Source organism: Barbus barbus (assembly GCF_936440315.1).
Source record: "Barbus barbus genome assembly, chromosome: 25".
Classification (NCBI taxonomy): domain Eukaryota; kingdom Metazoa; phylum Chordata; class Actinopteri; order Cypriniformes; family Cyprinidae; genus Barbus; species Barbus barbus.
The window spans coordinates 23,778,730-23,787,437 of NC_136753.1; positions in this window are offsets into that span (position 1 = coordinate 23,778,730).

Below are 8,708 nucleotides of genomic sequence, written 5' to 3' on the forward strand. Positions count from 1 at the left end.
TTTATTTATTTGGCAGACTATTTTATCCAACTAGACTTGCAGTGGTTTCAAGGTTCAACTGAACCCATGAGCTTGGCTTTACCTGTGCCATATTCTATCAAACTATTAAAAATTGTTTTGTGGGCATACGGGCCAGTGTTTCAAACTGGTATCTGGTCTTTCTGAACTATTCATTTAAGGCTCATAAGAGTCATTTGTTTTGGGAATCGGGATGCATTAGTCACTATGAAAGATTATTTCCAACTCAGGATAAAAGAAGGAAAAAAAGCAATGTCAACCATTATTCTATGTTATTATTTCTCCAAACTGCAAGTTCTTACCTTGTAATTGCTTGTGAATTGTAATAATAATTATAAAAAAAGAATTCTCAGATAAAACGTATTTGCCTTTATAAATTCTTTTTTAATTTTAATTTTGTTATGTTTATTGGGTTTTTCAAGTTAAACACAACATACAAGATACAGAATAATCTAAATATATAATTCCCATATAGACTACCTTATAACATACCCCAGACCTCCATCCCACAGTGCCACAAATAAACCGTAAATAAAATCATACAAGAAAACAGAGATAATTAGATGGTATCTAGTCATTCTGTCCTGTTATGCCCAAATAAGAAAGGAAACTACCCCAGAATTTGACAAACAAATCTTGCCTTTTTTCAAACGAAATGAAATTTTTTCCAAAGGTATATAAGATGATACTTCTTTGATCCACATAGAAGTAGAAGGTGGTTTGGAATCTTTGCATCTCAAAGTTATACATTTTATGGCCGTTAAGAGGGCAAGCCTAACAAATCTCAAATTAAGCCCTTTTTGATCGAGTAATGTGATGTCCCCTAAAAGAGTAAGTCTAGGCTCTCTAGGCACAGCAACTGTGGCAATGATCTCTAAGACCTCTTTCCAATATACTTCCAAGTCAGGACAAGACCACAGCATATGTAGGAGAGTCCCTCTATCCGCTTTACATCTAGGACAAAGCTCTGAATAGGAGCTTTTAAAGGAGTGCAGTCTAACTGGGGTATAATAAACTCTATGTATCACATTAAATTGAATCAGTTTATGACGGGTATTGATAGAGAGTGTCTGAGCATCCTTACATATTGTTTCCCATTCATCATCAATGAATGAGCACTCCAAGTCTTTTTCCCACTTAGATTTGACATCACAGATATTACCAGCCATCAGCTGCAACAACTTGCCATAGAAAAATGAAATAAGACACTTAGGACCTTTTTTCTCAGACAAGATAGCCTCAAGAGGTGAAAAAGGGAGCTTGGATAAACGGCCACCTTGCTGGGTCTGAATGTAATGTCTAACTTGTAGGTATTTAAAGAAAAATGTTGCCTTTATAAATTCTGTGCTGAAACAAGTGTCCATAGGTCTCTCTGTATGTTTCAAGCTATCTTCTTAATATAGACTACAAACTCACATTCTCAACTATGAAATATGATTTATTTTTCCTTGGCACAGATATAAAGCATTGCAGGTAACAGTGACACAAGGAACCTTCTAATCTGATGAATTATTAACAAAAAATTCACCTTAAAACATATAACTTTATAGTAAAAAACTACTATATTTTATGCAGTCATGTATAGTATCCACTAGAACACAATAGAAAACTTTTGCACCATTCACATTTCCAATAATGTCAATCATTTAGTTTATACTCATAATTCAGTTAATAAATTCCATTAACGTCAGAATAAAACCACTAGCTTTAGCTGTGCACTTAAATTATACACAAAAAGATGAGATGAGAGATGTTCGCTATTAACCTCAGTACTTACACGTGTGTGGCTTACTTCACCCCGCAGTTACTATCAGAGAATACTCAATGGGATAATGGCCACGACCATTTGTAAAACAAGGCAGCCCTTTATACTGAGCAAAATAACGTTCTTCAAAATCGTGCCCCGAAAACAATGAGATGCCGTGACTCTTAGGCCTAACAAATACTTTTTTTTTTCAACTGGGAAATGTCCTTGGATTGTTTTATTGAATTGCGGAGTAGCATGTCACATGTAAAGTTCAAGGCAGTCTAGGTTTGCCCTTGTTTAGTGTTTTTTTGTCCAGTGTTGTCCAGTCATACTCATTTCCATGGGAACAATATTTTTTTTGTGTGTGTGCATTATTTATTTATTTATTTTTGAGTGTTTGAGTGCTGTTTTGTACACTTCTTTAAGGTGGTGAACACGTATGACCTTCATCCTCAAATCACATTTGCCCTTAAGCAGATGTAACAGACCCTGAGTGATTTTGTAGGGGATAAAATTAACTCAAAAGAACGTTCAGCATCTGAATGGCTAAAATTGGTTCTGGTCCTAATCTGATGTATGCATAGCATGTATTGACCTTAAGCAATATCAAGTTTTCATCCTTGTCAGTATGGGTTCAGTGTGAGAGAATTGCTCTCTCTCTTGATTTAACGGTGCCAGCATGTTGTCAAGAAAGGATATCAGGATGTCTAGCGAGAAGCAATCTGCAAGATAATTACCCTGGTGGGGAGTCTTGCAACACTCAATATGGTAAACTGCCTCCTTCATGTCAGCCAGAATCACTTGCACAATGCAAAATCAGTATAATATTTATTGAGGGTACAAACCAAAACCTATGATCTGCATTAAGCCTTTGCCATCGTTGTACACCAGGGTACTAGTTGCATCAGAGAGGACGTAATTCGTAATGAAAATCCAGTAATAAAAGTCCTGACAATAAATTGGGAGAAAGACAATCGCGATGAAGCCACACAAACTGAGGCACATGTAAATTTTTCCTCACATTGACTCTACGGAGAATTTCTCTGAATTAAGATGTGAATATAACCTAACCCAAAAACCCCCAGAGGGACTGCTCACCGCTTTGAAAAGAAAATATTGAATATGAAAAAGGGAGTTTGAGTTCTCTCACAGGGATGCTGTATGTTCTGATGATTTCATCAGTGTTATAACTCTTCTGCTGATAATCAAAACCATAATGAGCTGTAGGATCTGTTAAATGAGATCTATCTATCTATCTATCTATCTATCTATCTATCTATCTATCTATCTATCTATCTATCTATCTATCTATCTATCTATCTATCTATCTATCTATCTATCTATCTATCTATCTATCTATCTATCTATCTATCAAATGTAAAAACTTTTTTATTTTAGCTAGTTGCCAAGGCAACATTTCTCAAGTTGAAGTACTACTACAATCACTATTAAAAAAACAAACAAACAAAAACACTAAAACTAAAACAAAAACAAAAACAGAAAACTTAAAAATAAAGTTTAATTTAAATAATATTAACATAAACTATAGTAGTATATACATTATATAGCCACAGCATATCACCCTGCAGCCCAAGACCGGTTGCCCACTGAAGCTAAGCAAGGTTGAGCCTGATCAGTACCTGGATGGGAGACCTCCGGTGAAAACTAGGTTGCTGTTGGAAGAGGTGTTAGTGAGGCCAGCAGGGGGTGCTCACCCTGTGGTCTGTGTGGGTCCTAACGCCCCATATAGTGACGGGGACACTATACTGTCAAAAAGCACCGTCTTTCGGATGAGATGTTAAACCGAGGTCCTGACTCTCTGTGGTCATTAAAAATCCCATGGCACTTCTTCTAAAGAGTAGGGGTGTAACCCCCGTGTCCTGGCCAAATTCCCTCTACTGGCCCTTGTCTATCAAGGCCTCCTAATAATCCCCATCTACTTAACTGGCTCAATGACTCTCTCTCCTCTCCACCTGTAGCTGGTGTGTGGTGAGCGCACTGGCGCCGTTGTAGTGTGGCTACCGTCGCATCATGGTGGTGGTTGAGGAGAGACCCCCCCCCCCCCCACATGATTGTAAAGCGCTTTGGGTGTACAGCAATACACAATAAAGTGCTATATTAATGCATCATTCATTCATTCATTCATAATACATATTGAAACAACACCAGTTAAAAGAAATTGTAGACAATAAAATTATCTGTAATTGCATAACTATAGGGTACACCTTAAGAAAAAATGTGCTATTCATTGTGCGTAAAATGTATAATTGCAGAAAAAAATATATATGTTGTATTGAACATTAATGGAGCAACAGATTTTGTGTGAAAATAAACCATACAAGTTGTTTATTTTGTTTAAAAATCTTATAAATGTATGAGGTGGCAACAGGGGCAAAAACCTGGGGTAAAAGGCCCACGGTAGTGATACAAATACTTCAGCTAAAATAATGTTTTGTCTAAAAATGTCTAAGTTAATACTTGTTCAAAGCAATCACTTTAGCAAAGTTTGTACTGTTTTCTGCTTAATTTGAAAATAATAATAATAATAATATTTTTTGTTCAATAAATACACTGTCATTAAAATATGTTCATATAAAAAATATATTTTAAAATACAGAAACAAAATCATTTTAATAAGTAAAGATTCTTAAAGTATTGAAGGAGATCCAATAATAATTGAAAATATATTTACAGTAGTAACCACAAAATATATTTTATTATATGATATGATTAATATCATGTTTTTAAATATGATGGCTAAACATGGTGATTATCTCTAATATGGACACATACATAATATATATGATATTCATAACAACATAATATATGATATTTACCATCTGAATCTAACCATGCCATGTCAACAAATGGATAAGTCAGCGATCTATTAATTATCTTGTTAATTACTGTGCGCGTTTAGCCCCAACAGCAGGGGTGCTTTTTACCCCAAAAATCATACTTTTACATATTCTTTCGTTATTTAAAAACTGTTGCTTTAATTATCTTAAACAAAACTGAAAATTGTTAATAAGACCTTTGTCTCAGAATATATGCATTAATTTGAGCGATTCTCATTTGCTACTTAAATCTACAACATTTTAAAAAACATAAAATATTAGATAAAGTAAGCACAGAATCAACTTTGCACTGCTGTGCGCGATCACGTCAAAAATCAGACAAATAAACACGTGCATCTTGAAAAGCGAATGTTTTATAAGGTGCTAAGCCATGTTTTTGTGCCATCTAGTGGTTTAGATGAAAATAATACAAAAGGCGCCTTTTGCCTTTTTTTTTACTTTTAAGTAGGGCTCGCTGCAGTCCACAACATCCAGGGGGCGTGGTTGGATCCACATCTAGGGGGTGGAGATTGGTAGGTTTAGAGGTGGAGATGGGTGGGTTTAAGGGTGGAGATGGGGTGGGTTTAGGTATATGTAAGGTGGGAGGAGTTAGATCTGGATCCAACCACGCCCCCTGGATCTTGTAGGCTGCAGCGAGACGCTTTTCTTTTACCCCGGGGCGCCTTTAGCCCTGTTGTACCGTACTTAAGTAGTTGTTAGTTCAACCATACAGAGCAGTAAATTACAGAATTTTTTAATTACAGGATGTAACTCTCTTTCATATTGCTTCCGCAAAGCAGTATTATTTTATATTTATTCATTTGTTGTGTATTTAAGATTTTGGTAGATAATTTTTTTTTTATTTTTTAATAATCAAAAGGTTTTTTTGCCAACACATAGATAAACTGGAAAGAAATGATGAAAAGCCTGCCTTGTTGGCAAAGGCTATTTACACTAACTCCACCCACTAACATGTGATTGGGTTAATCAGCACTAAAAAAAGATGCTAATTTAACATTAGCTTTGGTGGCGTAGATGGTAAGGCATATACTATTTGACGCGATCGACCCGAGTTCGAGTCCGTCTTCTGCCAAACTTTTAATAATTTTAATTAAAACTGTAATTTACACTCAATACGTTATTTTTGTGTACTGTTTTATAATGTACTACAATACTGAGGTGCAGATAATTGCCACTATTCGCAATAAGTAGTATAAATAGCTGAAAATCTTGCAATTTTAACATATTGTAAATACAATCTAACTAATTGCACTTAGTGTAAATAGCATATTGTTAAAAATACAGCTATTTTCACTTGGTGTAAATAGAATCCATTACTATTTGCATTTAGTGTAAATAGCATTCATTGATATGTGCACTTAGTGTAAATAGTATCTATCGCTAAAAAAATGCTATTTGCACCTAGTGTAAATAGCATCTAATTACTATTTACACCAAGTGTAAAAAGATTTCTATTTACAAAGTCCCCCCCCCACACCCCTAAATATAATATTCTAGCCTTCTGTTTTCAGCCAGCGGATTTTACCTTAAATTAACCGTTGAGAGCACCCATACTTTTTCCAATAAAATAAAAATAAACATGACAAAAATTTACGGTAAATTTACAGTAAATTTGTGTGATGGGTCTTCTGTCCTGTTGGCATTAACTTGTGTCAATGCATATCAGGAACACAAACCAAACTATAGCTGAGATAAGAGATGCAGTCCTCTTAAAACCCACACTAACCCAGACAGCAAGCAGTGTTGGCCCAGATCCGGCCCACACCTGGCCCGCATGGATTTCACACGGGCTAGATGTGGACCGGATCTGGACCAACACTGTTGCTGTCTGGGAAAGAGTCCCTTGCGCCAGATATGATCCAGTACTCCATGATAATGAGGAGCATCGCCCCACGTCCTCACTCATACAACTACTTCAAAGCATCTACTTCTGTGCCAGAAGACCATGTTGATTAAGCATGTTAGTCCTCATCCGAGCAGAGCCCTAAGGCAGCTCTCAATACGCCAACATGTCAGACTTTGTCCATGAGAAACTGGTGCCAGCGTATGATATAATCTGTCATGAATCATCTGCTGGATTTATACTGCAAGCAGAGTGCATGTCTGAAGACCTTACGGCTAATGAGGGAATATGTCTGTCTGTTGAGACAGACCACGAGAGACTTACTGGAGAGATATTATCTGGATAATAAGGACATTTGGGCAGCTCACTTTCACATCAGCGTGATGAATCGCTCAGTGTGCTTTCTGTCTGGTCCAACACAAACTTGTTATGGTTTTGAAAGGAATAAATTAGCTGTACATATCATGTGGAGTATAATTTTAAGATTAGCAATGAAACATTATCATATGAGTAGCCATTCATTTTTGAATTTCTACTTATCAAAACCCCATGAAACCAGTTAACAATTGCCATTTCCTTTTCTTTGACATATTTCCCAACAGGGAGCTGAAACGGGACACACTGCAGGGCTTGTTAGTTTATGTCACAGCCTATCAAAACCACACCACACTTCTGTCTACGAAAGCAATGAGGACACTTAAAGTGAATAAATTGCAGCCTCTTATATGCAACAGATAAATGGATGAACAATAAAGTGTTATGACACATCAATGGCACATTGAGAAACCTAATTAGCTGATTGGAGGTAGGTTTATAATTTAGGGGGAGGAGCTGTAAAGAGAACTTTATTGGACAGAAGTTTGCGTTGTGCAAGTTGTCATCAATATTTTTGGACCATCTTGACAGAAGAGAAACACTGTTTTTTCTTTTCTTTTTTTCTCTCATATTCACCAAGGTTGCATTTATTGGATGTAAAATAAAAAGTTTTAAATGATTTTTAAATAAATGTATTTTTTTTATTATTTATTAAGGATCGTGTGACACTGAAGACTGGAGTAAGGGCTGCTGAAAATTTGGCGCTATCACAGGAATAAATTACAATATAAAATATAGTAATATAGAAAACTGGTATTTTAAATGAATATATTCAGAAAAAATTTATTTAAATTGTATAATGATATTTCTGTTTTATTGTTTTTACTGTATTTTTGATAAAAAAAAATACAGCTGTGGTGAGCATAAGAGACTTCTTTCAAAACCATTATTATAAAGTAATTAATGATTTATTTGATCAATTATTCCAAACACGACCAGTAGTGTGTTCTTCATTTTTATTTATTTCTTAGTAATATTCATTTCACACAGGCTGTAATATATTTTCTAACAGGAAACCGCTACACTTCCTCTTATTTTTCAGATATTGCTAGTCACCTACATATGAGTTATCTTTTTAAATAGGCAATGATTTTAAAATATAGATTTTGCCATTTGTAACTGATGTGAATGATATTCTCATTAGTAATGTCTGATTTGTAAACGAATTGTACTGTTGAGCAGATTCTGTTGAACCAGTTCACAAATTGAACTATGTTTTGTTCACAAGTTGTACTGATCCAGTTCAGAGTTAGCTATCTGGTCCCAGTAGTCAAATGAATCAGGAAAAGTGTTAAAGATGGCATCCTATGTTTTTAATTGAAAATTAAAACTGAATCATGATGTTTGGGAGCATGATATAAAAGAACCGGTTCACCCAAACAAACTGTGTTACCAGCATTTCTTATTAATGCCAGTCTTGACCAGCCACAATGTGTATGTGTCACGTCAGTGTGTATTTGCAATTAGGAAAGAGATGCAGACTTCCTCCAGACATGCTGTTTAGTAATAAAATCTCTCGCTAGCATTAAGATGGAGCCTGGGCGTCTTCCTGACGAGCTTGGCATTTATACTTAATTAGAAAAACACTCTGGTCTGCTGAACCTTTAATTACACACCATTCATCCAGCTGCTGGAGATGACCCAGACCAAGCCTTTTCCACACTCATCTGAAATTAGGCTTGTTTAGGGAGTGATACATCACTGCATATCAAACAAAGTGGCAATAACTGGCCCAAAATAAGTCTCTGTGACTCAGCTTTATATGCAGCGAAGGTTAGAGTCCAGACATCAGCTCCCAGGCTGCTTCAAATATTGATTAGCACGTCCAGTTAATTAAATTACCATTAGTAGCCTACTATTATCAGGA